Source organism: Manis javanica, chromosome 10 (assembly GCF_040802235.1).
Source record: "Manis javanica isolate MJ-LG chromosome 10, MJ_LKY, whole genome shotgun sequence".
Taxonomy (NCBI): Eukaryota; Metazoa; Chordata; class Mammalia; order Pholidota; family Manidae; genus Manis; species Manis javanica.
Window position 1 is genome coordinate 85,314,396 of NC_133165.1, and position 17,937 is coordinate 85,332,332.

The 17,937-nt window shown below is 47.6% G+C and overlaps 1 pseudogene; it reads right to left on the reverse strand.

Moving 5' to 3' along the window:
• Positions 1-3,555: 3,555 nt before the first annotated feature.
• Positions 3,556-4,046, reverse strand: LOC108402978 (ADP-ribosylation factor-like protein 2-binding protein pseudogene; annotated as a pseudogene).
• Positions 4,047-17,937: the final 13,891 nt, after the last annotated feature.

Below are 17,937 nucleotides of genomic sequence, written 5' to 3' on the forward strand. Positions count from 1 at the left end.
CTCTTTTTTTGTGACTATGTTCTAAGCCAATTAAAAAATAAGACACAGGAATGAGCAAATGGAGAGCCAATACTGCCTTTATTACCAACGAAACAGATACTGGAGAATGTGGTTTATACCTTGGGTGGAATGGTTTGTGTATTACAGGACCTCAAGATTGGTCCTGATTTCCCACTTGGGCAGAGTCAGCATATGGCCATCATGGCCTTCTGCATGGGCTCAGACCCCTTATTGTAGATAGGAGAGCAGAACATAAGCTCTCTGTGGACAGCCAGATCCTAGGAGATGGAAGGTATCTGTGCCCAATTCTCCTTCCAAACTCACTCATCAGGAAAGAGGGTAAGAATGCCACACTAGTGAAGCCCTCTCAAGATGGATGAGAAATCAGGAACAGACAGGATGCACACCTGGCTCTACATCAGCATTTCCCATCTGTTCTCAGAAGCTGAAACCCAGCCCCAGGGAGGACCAGGGTACTGAGACAGCCACGGAGTGAAACCAGGGAAACAGCTTTGATGGAGAGGGCGATTTGAATCTCTCTTCCTTCCCTTACCCCACAAACCAAACCCATCTGCATGCCTTGAACATGGTAAAATTCTGGTTCGTAAGTCACTGTACATCATGCGTTGCACCCCAGAAGTCAGATCAAAGCTGGACTAATGAGATAGTATCTGCACATTTGTCTGATGGTCCAAGGTTGAGACTGATCTGATCTGGGTTCACCCTATCTGATACCCAAAGGATAGCAGTCCTGGTCTCAGGATTTGGAGGAGACTTTTTAAAGTTTCTATACTTGAGAGTTCAATAAATCTTTGCCCAACTTTTCAAGGCCCCTTCCCCATTTATCCTTGGCACAGCTGGGGTACTTTGGAAGCAGGGCAGGCTGTTCTGGATGGCTGCCCTTACTGGGCTTTTAGAGACATTACAAGAAACATCACCAATCTCTAGGAAAACACTCCAGATGTTCTCTGCTCCTTATGTTGCCTTATTTACTGGGAAGAGGTTCACTATCCTGGATTGACACAGCTCTCATTAGACTGAAGCAGCAGGTTTGGGGATGGCTGCTCAGTCTTTTGATGTGTCTGCTCCATGTGTGGACAGCTTGATTCTGAGGGCTGTCTCACTTCCTGCATAGGGTGTGGGGCACTCAGTGAAAGTAGTTGGGCAACTGAAAGAATGAATAGAAATGAATAAGGAGAGCAGGACCTTCCTCCCTCTTCTCTGAAAGAAAAATGGGCTAGGTCACACTCTAAAGCAGGATGGAGCTGAAAGTTGACAGTGAGAGTCTAGGACCTTCTTGTGAGGAGAGATGGTGGAGGGGGCTACTGAGGGAGGCAGTGAAAGCCTGAAGGATTCTTGGAGTTGGGGGAGGGGATCAATCAAGGTATGTTGAAGAAGAAGCCTGGAGGAGGCCGAGGAAGGAAGGAGTCTGGGTATAACATGGAGGAAGAGCAAGGCTACAGGGAAGATAACCAGACCATACCCAGGAGACATCTAGGACTAGCATCATGTTTTATGTTATTGACACATGCCTGACTAGACCATGTGCCAGTGGAGCAGGGAAGCTTCCAGGGTAAAGGCATCATGCCTGAGGCCCGGTGGGGTGCTGGAGGGGATGGAATACATCCAAGTCTATGGGAGGCTGGCAATCCTGAGCTTTCTGAGTTTCGAAGAATCCCTCAAATCCATCTCCCATTTGAAGATACAGCTGGGGCAGCTCTTTGCCGCCTTTGAAGAAAGCCAGGGTATGTAGAATAGGTATTTACATGGAATGGCCAGAGAGGTGACAGGAGCTTTCCCAAATTGATACTTGAAATCCTACCAGTTATGTCTTTAGGATTGAACAACCTATCTCCTAGTGACACTGCTTCTTTATTCACCATCCTTCATTCTTCTCACTCTCCTTTTAAAGATCTTCCTCTAGGGTAAAAATGGCACATACTTATAGCAAAAATGCATGAAACTTAGCAAAGTAAAACAAAAAGAGAAAATAAGGATAATCTATAATGTACACATATAATGTGAAAATAGGTACACATAAATATATATTTTACAGAATAGGGTCTTACAATACATACTGCCTTATAACTGATTTTTCACTTAATCTGCTGTGGAATTTACCCATTTAGTTATTCAACAATTAACTGACTGCCTACCATTTTCCAGACACTGTGCCAGGCCCAGGAACAGAGTGCAGAACATACAGTCTTTGCTCTGATAGAGCTTACAGTCTAGCTGTGAAGAAATTTACCAAATAACATCTTTCCATTACAACAAATACAGAGGGAGATCCTCATTTTCTTTTTCAGTGTAGATTCTTATTTTTACTTAACACCCTGCCCCCTCCAAAGTACATATTGGGACAAACTACTATTTCTTTTTTCTAGGGGTATGACGTACATGTTTTCTGGTCATTAATGTTCTACTAAACATTTTACTAAACCAAAGCCAGACCATTAAAGCTATTTGCTACCCCTTGTTCCTCAGGCTGAGTTAGACCAGTGGGGATCGTTTTGACAGGAAGAAGAGACTTAGAAGTGCAGAGTTTACAGAATCACACTTTTACCAACTCAATCCACACCAACCAAAAACCTAACCAGCTGATTTAGAATTTTAAGCAAACTGCATAAATATGCTGTAAGAAAAGGGTATCTTTTAGTCTATTTCCAGCATATAGCATATATTCACTGGTGTCCAGTAAAATAGTAACTCCAATGAAGAAAAGTATTTTTGCCTTCAGAGCACTAACAACTAAAAATGACAATAATTTAAAACTAAGATGTTTTAGTGGGTAATCATAGAAACTCTAAGATTAAATCTACCAGATGAGCCTGAGTATTCATCTATAAAAATATTTTTTTTTCCAAAAATTATTCTTAAGAACAAGCAAATAAACAGGCATCTCTTGAAACAGTGCAACTACATCAGGACTGGAAGAGGAGATTCCTTTATTCCTACAGCCAAGACTAGTTCTAATTATCTCATAATGGTGGGCTGAAAATAGGAGTCTCAGAAATCTGAAGACAAGAGTGGCTGTTTTAATGCCCTAGATAAATAGTCTCCAATAGTCAAAAATTCTACAAAGGTGGTCCACTGGGTTTGAAAGATTGAAACTCTTACCCAAGTGAAAGAGCTGTGAGTACATGGAAGGTTCATGCAAAGCAGGCCTGTGGTATTTGGGACAGGGAGGGTCTGTAATGGTGTTATTCCATTTTGTTGACACAGGAACATATATGGTGGCCGAAGGGGCCTGCCAGGTGGAATTCTTAACATAGTTTTGCCCCACAGCAGTCTGACCTTAGCACTCTGTCTTGAAAACACTTGAGACAGGTATTTACTAGGGCTTGCTGAATAGAAGGCATTTCAGGAAAAGTGTTAAGTACTGGGAGGGTCAGGTAATTATCTTTTGGACCCATCAATACCTAACATTAATGAAGAGCTGCAGAACCGAGCCAGTCTTTCCAGGATGTATCCTCCTATCATCATGGGCAGAAGCTTCTCCAGGCCTGCTGGACTCGGGAAGTCCAGAAGGCACCCATGGCCTGACGGCAGGAGCTAGTGCTGCAGATTGTTCTGCATAGCTGGCACAGAACATGATTTATATAAAGAAGTCATCACTAAACCACTGCGTAAGTCTAGTCCTTGGCCTTCTTTTTCTGCCCTGTAGTCCAGAAACATCTCTTTAAATGCCAAAAAGTCAGTAAATGTGAGCAGCCTGTCGAATATGTCAACAGCCGTTTCATCTTTATGGGGCTTTAACTCTGTGTGAAAGCTGCCATGTTGAATCCAGGAATCTACCCCAGCAGGCGTCTTTCAATATACTTTTCTGCCAAAGAAAGGTAGTCATTAAAAATTGGTGTGTAGGAGAGTTTATTCTCTTCCCTGCCTTCAAATTCTTGGTAGTATTTGTCCATGAAATTTCTCTGCAGTACCTCAAACTCAGAATCCAAGGCAATATCCTCAGTATATCCAACCACAGTGTCAAGTTCTGCTTCAGAGGCTGAAGAGACGGGCAGCTCAAATCTCTCTTCCTTGAGGACTTCCATCACTCCCACGGCATCCACCCCATGCTGGGCAAGCAGCTCTGGGGGCCTTCTCAGAGCCTGGGCCCTGCAGGCCTGAGCCTGTGCACACCTGGGGCCTCAGCATCCCGCGGGCTGCTCTGGCCCAGCCCCCATCACGTATGTTCCAGGAGCCAGGTCCTGCCTCCCATCATGATGGCAGAGATCTTCATTCTTAATGACTGACAGTATTCCATTTTATGGATGTAGCACATTTTGATGCATTCGTTATTTCTACCTTTTCTACTGTAATAAACATTGCTGCAAAGAACACACGTGCCTCTGAACACTTGTCCTATTCACGCTTTAAGACAACTTTCTTGGTGTGGAATTGCTAGGCCACTTAAATTAGTTGATTTCTAGTGTTAAACTGCTATCCAGAAAGACTGTACCAATTGATACTTTGAGAAGCAATGCGTAAGAGTTTCAGTTTCTCCAGTTTTACAAACACCTCACAGTGTTCTTTTTCATTTTTGACAATTTTCTAGGTTTGATTTTCATTTCTTTGATTACTAATGTGGTTGAGCTTTATAAATATACGTATCAGCTATTTAATTTTTTTTCCAGTGAATTGTCTCTTCATTTGTTTAGTCCATTTTCTCTTTAAGTGGTCCTTTTGTTTTTCTTGTTAATCTCTTTGTCTGAGACAAAAGACTCCGACAGCACTGGAGCCATCCCAGAGTCCAGAATCCCAGCAACATTCATAACTGGGCCACAATTAATGCCCTGGGGGATGCTGAGAATAGCTGGGGTGGGGTGAGGAAGACAGAACCTAGCCCAGGGAGAGGGTGGCCAGAAGGGGCAAACTGGATTACAGGGACGTAGGGCCAAGTTGTAGGGGGCCACCTCCAAAATCCTGTCTGTGGTGGTTTGATGGAGTGGGGTGAGGCTAAGAGAGAAACAGAAGCAGGATCAGCCCATAGGGATTAGGGGCCTAGAGTGGATGGCCCCCACTCAGTCCTGCTCCATTCACTCCCTCATGGCATTGATTCTAAGAGCACTCCCAACACATTTCCTGCTCACGGATTTCCATCTGGGTCTGTTTTGTGGGAATCTGACTTGAGACAGGGGCTGGCTGCTTGACTGGGATTTGGGTGGGGAGGATGCCTCTCTTCTGGTAAGAGCTGCTGCCCTGGGATGAGTGGAGAAGACCCTGAGATTCTTGAAGACCCTGGAGGCGTAAGGCTGGGGCAGTGGGCAGCCCATGATGTGCACTGAAAATTCTGTGGGATTCTGAGGGGAGTGGGCTTCTCTGGCTTGCTGCCATCTGATTAGCTGTAAACTCTTTTTTTTCTTTTTTTTTCCTTTCCTCATGCATTTTCTTTCTTTTTTTTTATTAAGGTATCATTGATATATACTCTTATGAAGGTTTCACAAGGAAAACCATGTGGTTATTACATTCATCCTTATATCGAGTCCCCCCACAATACCCCATTGCAGTCACTGTCCATCAGTGTAGTAAGATGCTATAGAGTCCCTATTTGTCTTCTCTGAGCTATACTATCTTCCCCATGACCCTACACATACCATGTGCACTAATCATGATACCCCACAATCCCCTTCTCCCTCCCTCCCCACCTGCCCTCCCACACCCCTCCCTTTTGGTAACCACTAGTCCCTTCTTGGAGTCTGTGAGTCTGCTGTTATTTTGTTCCTTCAGTTTTGCTTCGTTGTTATATTACACAAATGAGGGAAATCATTTGGTATTTGTCTTTCTCCGCCTGGCTTATTTCACTGAGAATAATACCCTCTAGCTCCATCCATGTTGTTGCAAATGGTAGGATTTGTTTCTTTCTTATGGCTGAATAGTATTCCACTGTGTATATGTACCTTTGATTAGCTGTAAACTCTTGCTGGGACATTGAGAAAAGCTAAGCATGGCTGGGGAGGGACTGACGTGCTGCTTGGGTCAGGCTCCCCAGTCCCCTGCCTGCTCTGTCTATTCTGGACATTCTTTCTCTGCTTTTCTGAGGACCCGACTCTGGTGCCCGAGGTCACGGAAGTGACTCCTGTTAGCTGATTCCTGGCAGACAGAGATAAACTAAGTGTTTTCCCTGCCTCCAGGCTGCTAGTGCTGACCTCCACCAAGCCACCCTTACTGGCAACAGGGGAGAGAGATTCACAAATGCAGACTTTAGAGCTCCTTTCAAACTCCCCCTGCTAAGACTTGTCATTTTGTTGTTTCAGACCAGGAGGTTTGCCTCATTAAAGATGGGGTTACTCACCATCAACACTAACACAGTCCATATTTGAATGCCCATAAATTTATTTCATGCAATTTTTTTGCCCTGAGAAACTGGTAATTAAGTCTTAGCTGGCTAACAATAGTCCTCTGTGATGGAAGTATGAAGAAAAAAACTTAGGACATGCATTTCTAACAATTCTTTTCAACTTTGAATAATTATTGCTGTCCAGTTAGAATTAATCATTTTTAATTGGGGCTGAATCAGTCTGCCCTATCTTTCTATCCCCAGGCCTTCAGACCATAACTCCTTCCTCACCCACTACACCCCTAGATACACACACACACACACACACACACACACACACACACACACACACACACCCTTTTGAAACAGAAGCACTAAATAGCAAACTTTGGAGAATAAGGACCCTCGTAGTGGTAGGAGGTTATGTTGTTTGGTGGGTGTGGAGAAATGATTTTGTCTCATTGAACCTAAGAATGACACTGTTAGCTAAGAGCTAATGTGAACAGTGTGCTCGTTAGGAACCAGGACCTGTTCTGAAGTAATTTAATCCTCACAAAAACCCTATGAGGTAGATACTACTGTTATCCTCACCTTTTTGATGGAAACCAAAGCACAGTGTGTTAAACCACTTACCGAAGATCATGTGACTAGGAGGTAGAAAGCCAGAATTTATAGCTCAGGCAGATAAACTGCATGACTGGACTGACCTGAAGACCAGTGAGATACAGGGAAGAGGAGGACTTCTAGTAGTGGATTCTTCTCCCCCCGAGACTCACGGTGTACCACCCTAGTGTTCAGAGGTCTCCTTGCCCTCTCTGGTATTTTTGTGAATTAGAAACAGGTGTCCACTCTGTGCAGACACAGCTCCCCAGACACACAGCTTGGAAAGTTAATGTCTAGAAGGCCCTTTGGGCAGAGAGGTCCATGGAGAGGACCACACAGCTTGTGTCAAGTAAAGGGGCTCTGGATGGAAACAGGTTGATGATCAGAGTATGGACTGGATTTTAGCTCTCTTTCACACTCTTGGCTGGAACTCTTGTGCAGGATACAACCTGCACAACTGTACATGAAACCCTGGTGGTTTTGTGTCTGAGCTTTGAGATACAGGGAGGAGGGGAACTATCACTGATCTCTTGCTGACTCCCCTTGGTCCCCAGCCTCTGCAGCGGCCTTGCCTCTACACTCCTCCATGCACTAATATTTTAGACTAAGACAGTAATGGCATCATGACTTCTCTTAGTCTGCCTCTCCAGTGACCCAGGGTCCCACAGAATCCCCTGGCTTTAGATTCACTTCAGCCCGCAAGGGATGGGCATGTGTTCTCATCACGGAGCACTTCGTCTGCTTTCCTGACCAACTGGATCCATCCATGGTTTGTCCACCACATCCAAAAGAAAGTTGCCAGGTTATAGGAGAATGAGGACTGGGAAACTCTTTATGCAGAATGTAGCCCTTAAAGGACGGAAGGAATTAAAAAATAAGTGCAAGTCAGTGGATGGTACTGAAAATAATGATTCATATATAACAACAATGCTAATACCATGTTTCAGCTGCAGCAGAGAGATCTGGGGGGATGAGGGCTGAAGGATATCTACTGGGTGTCACTTTTAAGAAGCCAGCAGAGAATGTACTCTCAGGAGAGGGGTGTCCATGGTGCTGGGGGTTATGGGCAAAAGCAAGATTTCATGGGTTTAGGTGTTGATCAGCAATGGGGACGTACACAATGTGAACGTGATTACCCTTTGGAGATATTTAGTTGAGAAGGGAAAGAGACAGGATGATAGCAAGAAGGTGTCATGGGGTCAGGAGAGGGACTTTGAGGATGGGAAAGACAAGCATAGAGGAGGGATTGAGGATGTGGGAGAGAGGAGGGTGACTGACAGGGTCAACAGCTAGGAAGCTGGGCGGGGAAGCTGTCCTGTAGCCTTGTGCAAGAGGAAAGAAAACTAGGTGGGTGTGGAGGTAGCTAAGAGTGAAGGCACAGAACTGGTGCTGAGAGGACATGACTGATGACAACGTCAGTGTTCTCAGTGAAGTAGGAAGCCAGGTCACCTGCTGAATTCAGCAGGTGGGGACTAGGAAGGGGCTGGAGGAGAGTGGCAGAAGCTCCCTTCCTCCTTCTCTCCTTCTCTCCTTCTTCCCTCCCTCCTTCCCTCCTTCCCTCCTTTCCCTCCTTCTTTCCTTCCTTCCTCCCTCCCTCCCTCTCTCCCTCTCTCCCTTCCTTCCTTCCTTGATTCCTTCCCTCCTGTACATAGAAGGTAGTCAAATTAGCAGGTTGCTCATCCCTCACATGGGGTCAGATGGCAGTCCCAACACCTTCCTTTCCTTTCAGAAGAGATGCCCCGGCAGCCTAGAGTGCTCCGGCTCTCCTAACCTCTCTGCCCAAACGGCCTTCTAGTGTCTGTCCTACTGTTCTGTGTCCCTCCCCTTGGCCTGTGCTCACCAGAACCCACCAGAATCTGCTCATCTTTCTTTGCAGCTTGGATGGCTGTTGCTATCACCCTATGTGGGGTTTTTAATGAAATCACCTCTCTTTTGTTTATTTTAAGGACAGTACAGCCTCTCCCCCAAGTCCCTGAGGGGGTCAATCTGGCAAGACAATCATCTAAGGTGGGGTGTTACAGGGCTTGTAAGGGCTAAGAACATGTGAGAATTCAAGAGGAGGTTCAAGGCCTTCCAATCAGTCATGTCTCTTCTCCCCCACATGGACCAGCCAGTGTGTTTCCTGTATATTGAGGATAGGCTTGATGTCCAGGTGGCATCTTTAGCAGCGAGGGAAGCGATTCACACAAGTGGCAGCTGACTTAGCCAGCCAGCCTTTCAAAACCCCATCTTAAGCTCACATGTGCAGGGCTCTGTCCTGAACTTGGGGTAAGAGATGATTGGGTGGGAGGCATATCTGCAGGGATGAGACTTCCCTTGCCCCACGTGATGATGGAGGTGGGATGCACAGGGACCTAGGTAGGAGGCAGTGCCAGAAACAGGAGAAGCTGGATAGTCATTCATCCTAGAAAACCTGTAAGCTCACCCAGGCCAGGTGCTATGCTGGGTGATGGGGAATACAGGTGGACCCGACAGATGTGGTCCTGCCCTCAATGCCTATTGTCAAGGGGGCAGGGCTGCAGCCCTTGCAGGGGAGGGGAAGGGAGAGGATGCAGGCAGCAGAACCCATGAGCCCCCAAAAGGGGAGGCTTCCAGAGAAGGGCACCGAGGAGGCACGTGTGACAGGGAAGAGACTGGGTGTAGGAGTGAGACAGACGTGGAGGCAGGCAGGGCAGTGAGTTGAACAGGAGCAATAAAAACACTCTGGGAGCCACCAGGAGACAGAGGGGACATCAAGAGCTCTGTGGGTCATCCCAGTGGTGGGCAATGCTAACCGTGGATGCCCTCCGTGTATAGTCCACTTGCTCAGGCCCCTGGGTCAGCGTGGGACATTCTGGCCCAATCCCCACCCCTCTGCTACAGGGACAGCAGAGTGGTGGTGGTGTTGCAGACCCAGAGACAGACTGTCTGAGGCTCTCTGGGCAGCCTGGGGGTACACACAGTGAGCCTTTCAGGTGCCAGTTAGGAGGAACCTGCTTTCCACTCTGTCTTTCCAAGTTCTTTCCGATTTCTGTGTGAGCCTCATTCATTCTGGAAGGCAGACAGCAAGGAACACAAGTGGACGCCCAGGGTTTTGGGGAATGGAAAAGCCACAGAGTCACCAAACTGAGCCTGCTGCCTCCTGAGAAGCCAGTGCCTGGGTTCCTGGAGCTGGGCCACGCCTGGCAGGAGCCAGGGCATTCATCAAGGGAGGGCCCCAGTGCCTCCTGCACAAAGGCTACACGAGGCTAATTACAGGAAAGGCTTGAAATGAAGACTCCAGGATTACAGCAAAGGAAATTGGTGTGGGGATTAGCTGTGGCCAAAGAATGAAACTGGAAATCATCCAATCAGTGAACCAGTTCACTGGGACCCAGAAAAGGGGCCACCTCTCTCGTCATGTCAGAAGGTGCCCTTTCCTCAAGGGCATTCTGTGCCAGGAAATCTTCCTGTCCCCAGGGAAAATGATAAGCCAGGAGTCCAGCGGGCTGTCCCAGGCCACCAAGGGCTCCTGTGGCTGCTCTGCCGTTGTGGTGTCTGGCCAGAGCTCTGCCAGCTCCCTGGGCTCCCAGCTGGCCTGTGCTCTGGGGGAGGCAGTGCTTCTGCAGCCTGAGTCATGATAGTGGGTGCCTTTGGCAGCCGCGCCTGTACAGTCTTGGTGGGAGCAAGAAGATCAGTGTGGTCATCCCAGCTGAGGGGACGCTCAGATGCCCTTGAAGGGAGCCTGAGTGAGGTGGAGAGGGGGCTGAGTGAAGGGCTCAAGAGAAAGGGGCCCAGGATTGCTCACTGCAGCCTGGCAGGGACATGGACTATGGTGCTGACCGAGGAGTAGAGAGGCCCTGGGATCCCCAAGCCTCAGTGTGAGGGAATGGAGGGATCTAGGAGAAAACAAGGATTGAGCATGAGCTAGGGTGTCTGGCTAGGGACTGGCTAGGGACGGTGTTTCAACCAGGTCTGTTTGAGCTTGGGGAAGTACAACTCTGATCCCATTGCATGGTCTATTACGAACACCCTGAACATTTATGCTGGCGCCAAGAAGGGCTGGGAGGACCCAGGGCTCAGCGGGCCCGTGTCCCTCTGCTTGCCTCACCCAGGGAATCTCCTGTCCAGGACTGAGGGGCAAGCACCTGTCAATTTTGCATGTTTCTGTTTTGATCATCCTGCTCCCGCCATCCTCATCATGCACACTGAGATCATGCCCTGCCATTGGGCTCATATGTTTCGGAACAGCTGAGATCATGGATCTTGGGGGAGCATCTCATTTTTCCTGTCTCCTCCCACTGAGGGACCATGAAACCCTCCTCACCCTCTGTCTTTTCACTCTCCTTTGGTTCCCAGTTTTCCTTTGTTTCGGAAGTTCCTCCTGGTGTCTGGCATCAGCCCATCCTGCTGTAGTTCACCTTTGTGTTTTCTGGACATTCAGTGATTGAGCCATGGAAACGAGCTCTGGATGGGGAGCCCTTCCTGTTGTTGGGTCATTCGGAGTTTACCGGTGTTCACGGTGTGACCGTGAACAGGTTCCGTCTCCTCTTTGAACCTAACACCTCATCTTTACAAAGAGAGGTTTGCATTAGATAATCTTTGGTGTGTTTGCTAATTAACACTTGGAATGGGAGGTGGCTCTATGTTTCTATCATTTCTTTTTTTCTTTTTCTTTCTACAAGAGGATGTCTGGGGAGTGTCAAAGCTCTGTAGGTATTTTATATATTTTTTCCCTTGAGGTTGGGTTAAACATTGCTAGTGAGATTGAATAACTACTTCCCTTAGGATGAAGAAGCAGGACCCAAACTTTCTGTCAGACAAGGAAAAGAGACATTAGGGAGTTCCCCACATTCCCACTTCTTGGAGCTGTAGGAAAAGAAGAATGCATCCACTCTCCTTAGGTCTGGCTCTGCTGCACCTGAGCTCGCCTGCTCTCCAGGTGCTGGGGCTGCCTAACCGCTAATACTCTTGTGCCTCCGCAGGAGCCATCCTTCCCCCGGGGCCCCTCTCACTCCCCATCCCTCAGCCTGGAGCACATTCACTTTCTCCACATCAACACCCCCATGACACACCAGGTAGGTGACTGGCTGTCTCCTTGAAGCCGTCATTCATGACACCAGCACCATTGCTTCCAGAGCTGCTGGCCACGAGGGCAGAGGCAGCCACTCCAGCCTCTCCCCTGCGGGGGCCAGAGCATGGTCACAGGTCAGAATGTAGCTGGGGGCCTGAGTGTCTGAACCGCCAGCAGATGAGTCCCTGTGGGCCGAGCTCTGGAGCCAGCAGTGCTTGCTTCTCCTCAGCCAGGATCGTCCAGATCACCAGCAGTGGCCAGTGTTCTGACACCAAATCCTGAGCTCACACCCTCCAAACTGGCCCGTTCCATCCCAGACCCCCACCTGTGCAGCCAGCAGAATCACTGGATCCTCTCTGTCTAGGCCCCTGATACCACCGCAAGCTCAGGGCAGAGTTGGGCCCCTCCCCCACCTGTGGGTGCTGAGCCTATAACAAAAGGCACGTCACTTGTGCGCAGTCCCCCGGGTCCCAGCCCTGTCCCTCAGTGTGGTTTGACATTTGCCTTCATCCTTGCCCTCTGCAGGGTCTCCATTTATTCCTCTCTAAGAAATTACTGCATGTGTCACGACATTTTATTTTTGATGAGTTTTACAGAATGTCCCCCTGCAGGGCTGGTGGGGGTAGGGTTCAGGGGAGGAGAGGAAAGGGAGAGAACAGGAAGCTCTGTACTCAGACAGCAACCTGTTTGGAGCAGAGGGCATCGGGGAGCAGAGATAGACAGAGGGGTGAGGGGAAGCTGGGGGCTGCTAGACAGAGCATGCAGCCAAGCAGGATGGAGAAGGAACCAGCCCTGTCCCCACTCCTAAAGCTCGGCTCTCGGTTCTCTTCCTGATAGCTCATCTGGTCTCTTCACTTTCGTGGCCTGCCCCCACCACCCTGCTACCTGTCCCCAGGCTCCCTTGGCCCCTAGCTTTGCACCCTGTGTGTCCTGCACGTCCAACATTCCCAGCAGCCTTGGGAATTCCCAGCTCTGGTCCTGTGCCCCAGACCTGCCCTGGCCCTTCTGGGTCCTGGCCTCTAGACCCTTGTAGCCCACTGTTGGTTCTTCAGACCCAAAAAATCCCAACAGCTGAGCCACTTCTCGCAATGGACACCAGAAGAGGGGGATTTGGTGGCCCTTGGCTCCCTACACCTTCCTGGCCCATAGCTATACTCTCATCTGTCCTCTACCTTCCCAGACACATTCCTTGTCAGTTCTGGATCAGAAGTGAGCAGAGGAAATGTTACTTGAAGATCCAAGGGCTGTAACCTGGCCCTTCCTTCTGTGTGTTCTGCAGCCCCCAGGGGTCCAACTCATCATGTCTGCTAGCCCCTGAGGAGGGTCCTCTGGGGGCTGCTGATCTATTTGTTTCAGGGCAGGTGACTCCAGGGTCTGCTTTCCTGTGGCTCTTCTGACTTTCCCTCGGGAGGTGCAAGAAGGTGTGAGCTGGGCCCGCACATGGCATTCACCCTGCCCGCTACCACTGAGATCTAGGGTCTTCTCCGCCCACCCACTGACTCTGCTGCTAAAGTCTCCAAGGGGCCTCCAAGGTACAAATGGTGGCCTCTTTTTGGTCATTTCCGTAACTCTTTGGAGCTCTGACATTGTAGTTCACCTCTTTTCTCCTTATTTTCTCCTTTGCCCCATCATCTCAGTTTCTTTGGTTGCCTTCTCTACCTCTGTTCATTCATTAAATGCTGGGAGTTCTACCATATTTTAAAAATATTTTTTTGGACTGTAATATATATACAGAAAAGAGCACAGATGTCAAGTGTTCAGGTTGGTGAGTTTTCACAAACTAAACTCCTCCATGTCAACAGTGCCCAGAACAAGAAACAGACATTCCCATTTCCCCAGAAGCCCCTACCTGGGCTCCCTTCAGCCTCTTCCCAGCACTGCCTCCCACTCTAGGAAACTGCTATTGTGATTTCTAATGGCATAGGTTAGTTTTAAATGTTTCTGTGCCTTAGATAAGTAGAATCACATGGTTTGTGTCTAGACTCCTCTGCTTAACACCATATAGCGAGATTCATCTGAAACCAGTCATGCAGTTGTAGATCATTCTTTCTTATTAATATGCCCTTGTATGACTAAAGCCCAATTTATTTACCTACTCTGCTAGTGAAGGACATATGGTGGGATTCCAGTTTTCAGCTATTATGAACAATGCTGCAGTGAACATTCTAGTACATGTCTTTTGGTGAATACCTGTGTGCACTCAATGGCTTTGTGTCCATCCATAGTGGAACTGTTGGGCCCACAGGGAATGCGTGTAGCAGATACTCCTAATAGTTTCCCAAAGTAGTATGCTAGCCATGCAGGCAGTATAATAGAGCTCTGATTGCCACATTCCTGTAAACACTTGGCACTGTCTTTTGTGTTTTAGCCTTTTTAGTGGCACGCTATTGTATATATCTGTGGTTTTAATTTGTGGGTCCCATAATGGCTAATGATGTTGAGTTCCCTTCATATGTTTATTGGCCTTTTGGATATCCTCTTTTGTGTGAATATTTGGATATCCAATTTTTCTACTGGGTGGGTTGTCTGTCTTTTTGTGTTGATTTATTGGAGTTCTTCATATGCTCTGCATATGAGTCCTCTGTCATGTATATGAGTACTTTCTCCCACTCTTGGGGTTTCCTTTTTCCTCTTTAGGGGAACTTTTGGAGAGTTCACTTAATTTTATAAATTCATCATATTTTCCTTTTGTGTGGTGATTTTTGTGTCCTGTACTCTGCTCTATACTCCCAGGTCATAAGGACATCCTCTGGTATCTTTTAAAAGGTTTGCTATCTTATCTTTAACATTCAGATCTGCAGTTGATTTTTGTGTTTGGTTTTTCCCCATGTGGACATCAAATTTAGGGCCTGTAACAATTTAATTATTAAAAGAGAGATGGCCATCTGGTTAATCTAGGTGGTGAGGACACAGGTATTGGCTATATTGCTTCCTGAGGGATTGAAATAGTTTATAATTAAAAAATAAGATGAAAAATATTTAAGCACTAATGTTTCCCTGAGTTCCTTCTTTGACCTTCTGGTTTTTTCCTGTCATGTATTCGTCCTGGGTGAGGTTGCCTGCTTCCATTCTATCATCCATTTATTTAAACATCATTGAACTCCAATTCAGTTCACGTACCATGAGGCTGCCAGCTACAAAGATGAATATAACATGGCAGTTCCCTTAAGGGACTTGTAGTCTGGTACATCAAGGGACAAGTAAGCGCAGTAAAGTTTTTGGAATACCTATTCTAGAGAATAGCTCAGCGCTCCTGTGGTCTTCAGCATGAGTTATTCAGTTCCACCTGCTTCCTCTTCCTGTAGTCTTTGAAAAAGCAACTTCATTGAGGTATCGTTTGCATACAATAACAAGGCATGCATTTCAGAGTACACATCAATGCATTCTGACAAATGCACATCCCATGTAACTACAAGCACAATAAAGTATAGGGCATCTTCCAAAATGCTCTCCCACATCCCTTTGTAGTCAATCCCCCACCAGCCCTCAGGCCCAGGCCGGGACTTGCTTTCTGTCACTAAAGGTTTATTTTGCCTCTTCTAGGATTTCATGTAAATGAAATCATATAGAATATATTCTTTTTGTGTCTGGCTTCTTTCACTCATCCTGATGTTTTTGAGATCCATCTGATAATATGCATTGTGAATGTTTTGCCCCAGACTGTGGTTTGCCTATTTCTATTCTCAATAGATGTGTTTTGAAGCTCCCTGCCACCTTCTAAATCCCTCTGCTGATCAGCATTTGTACCTGCTGAATGCCTGGCCCAGCCTCTTGGAGTAGATAAAACTCTGCCTCTGGTTTGAAGACAGGACAGGTGACTCTTTTTGTTCACCCAGGCTTTCCTAAAAATGTGGGATTTTCCTCCTTTAATAAAGTTTCTTGTGTTATAGGAATTAGTCCATCAGAATTAAAGCAAACTGGAGCTTTACAAAGATACAGGTGTCTGGACCACACTCCTTAAGATTGTGATTCACGGGGCCAGAGGTAGAGTTTGAGAATCTGGATTTTTAAAGCTGCCCAGTGGTCCTAGTGTGCCTCTGGTCCCGATGTGAGGGCCACTGCCGACAGACTGAAGTCCCAGTTCTTTAGCACAGCACAGCACAGTAAGACCATCACAATCACACTCAACCCACACCTTCAGGTCCTTCCCCGTCACTGTCCTCCTCTTCCACGGTCCCTTTGCTGCAACATGTGGGATCTCTCACTGGCACTCCAGCTCATCCATATTTGAAATATTTTCCTCTCTATCAGGGGTGCCCATCTCCTATTGTCCACACACTGGGCTGTTCTCACTCATCCCACTCAAAATGACTGCCTCTAAGCTGCCTTCCATAGCCTTTCTTTGTCTTCTTCCCATAGTACTTCAGTCTGCTGTGAAAAACACTGAGCCCAATATGCTGTAAAGAGTGTTTTACAAGGCCGCCCCTCCTTCAATAGGATGGTAACTTCCCTAGACCACGGACCCAGCCTGGTGCATCATCATGCTCCTAGTGGGTAGTCTGGTGCCTGACACAAGTACATAAGTAGGTGCTTACAAGTGATTACTGAGAGAATGAATGGGTGTTTGAAGAGATGTTGAATGGATAGTGGGCCACGTCATGGATATACTGTTGAGGGACTGAAGTCCTAAGGGAAACAAGGGCGAGACAATCCTGCCTGGCTTTTCTGAACACAGTGCCCCACCCTCACTTCCTGCTCTTATTTTCATGCCTCTTGGTAGAAAGCAGAGTCAGTGGGTAGGTTGGGACAGCATCTTCTTCTGACTGCATCAGTCTTTAAACCTATTTTATGCTTAATGTTTTTGTCCTTTTCATCTGGGGTCACAGGTTGCATGAAAGTACTTTGTCTATGAGTCACAGGAGGGTGTGTGTCTGTGTGTGGTGTGTTTGCCCATTTCTGTCAGGTCAGGTAAGTTAAAGGGTTGTAAAAAGTTGAAGGCATCCACAAATATCAGAAAACATTAAAGTGTTGGCATGTATGCTTGTGGTGCTGGGGCCTGGCTTTTCTAGGGAACCAAGAACTTCCTGCATTGCACAAGGCTGGCTGGGTGCTGGGAGGCTGGGGCTGTCCCAGGTCTGCCATCCCAGGCTTCCACACTCTCATTTGACTCATGAGCGGGGGTGGCGGGGGGGGCAATGGGAGTGCCAGGAGCTGTTAAGACAGGAGAGCTCTGGGGGCCAGGTTGGTCATACAAAGCGTCATGGTGGAAGGGTCAGTTTGGGTGTAAGGGAAAGAGGGAGAGGGTTTTCAGTCAGAGGACTCTTCAGGATCCCTAGAACAGAGTGGGAGCTACCCAGAAGAGGCCAGCACAGTGTCCAGCAGAGAGGTACTCAGGAAGTGGTGGCTGGGGAAGGAATAAGGGGAAGGGCTGAGGAACATCACACTAGGGCCTCATTTAGAGGGTGCAGAGAAGCCAAGGTCACTAGCTGTGAACTGCTTAGCGTTGTGGTGGTCCATGGTCCCAGACCATGGCCTATCAGCTTGTAGCATCAGGCCTGTGATCCTGACCAGGAAGGAATGAGAAGGTGCGGCATGAACTGTCCCCTTTGCTGGGGAAATAGTGCAGTGTGCCCTCCTGGGGGCCATGCTTAGGCAAATATGGGGTCCTGTTTGTGTCTCTTCTCCCTACTCCACATTTTGTTTTCATCTGCCATTTCTCCAACATGATCACATCTGAGGCAACTGTTCAGCATCAGGGCTGGTTCTGTGAGCTGGGCTCTGGGCAGGAGCAGACACAGAACACCCCATGGGGCCATACAGGGAGCTTTTCCAGAGGCTGTTTCTTGCTTGTCTATCCCACAAGTGTGGGCTCCAGACTGGGACAGAACTGAACTGGAGGCCTGGCTCTGCCACTTACTGTCTGTGAGCCCTTAGACAAGTTATTTAACTTCTGAGTCCCAGTTTTCCTCATCTGTAAATGGAGCAATGAGCCCTGCAATATAGGGTTGCTGTGAGGGTCTATGGGAAGAGGTCAGTAAAATGTTAATAACAAGAGCCCACCACCTGGCAGCAACCGCATGGTGTCCTCTTT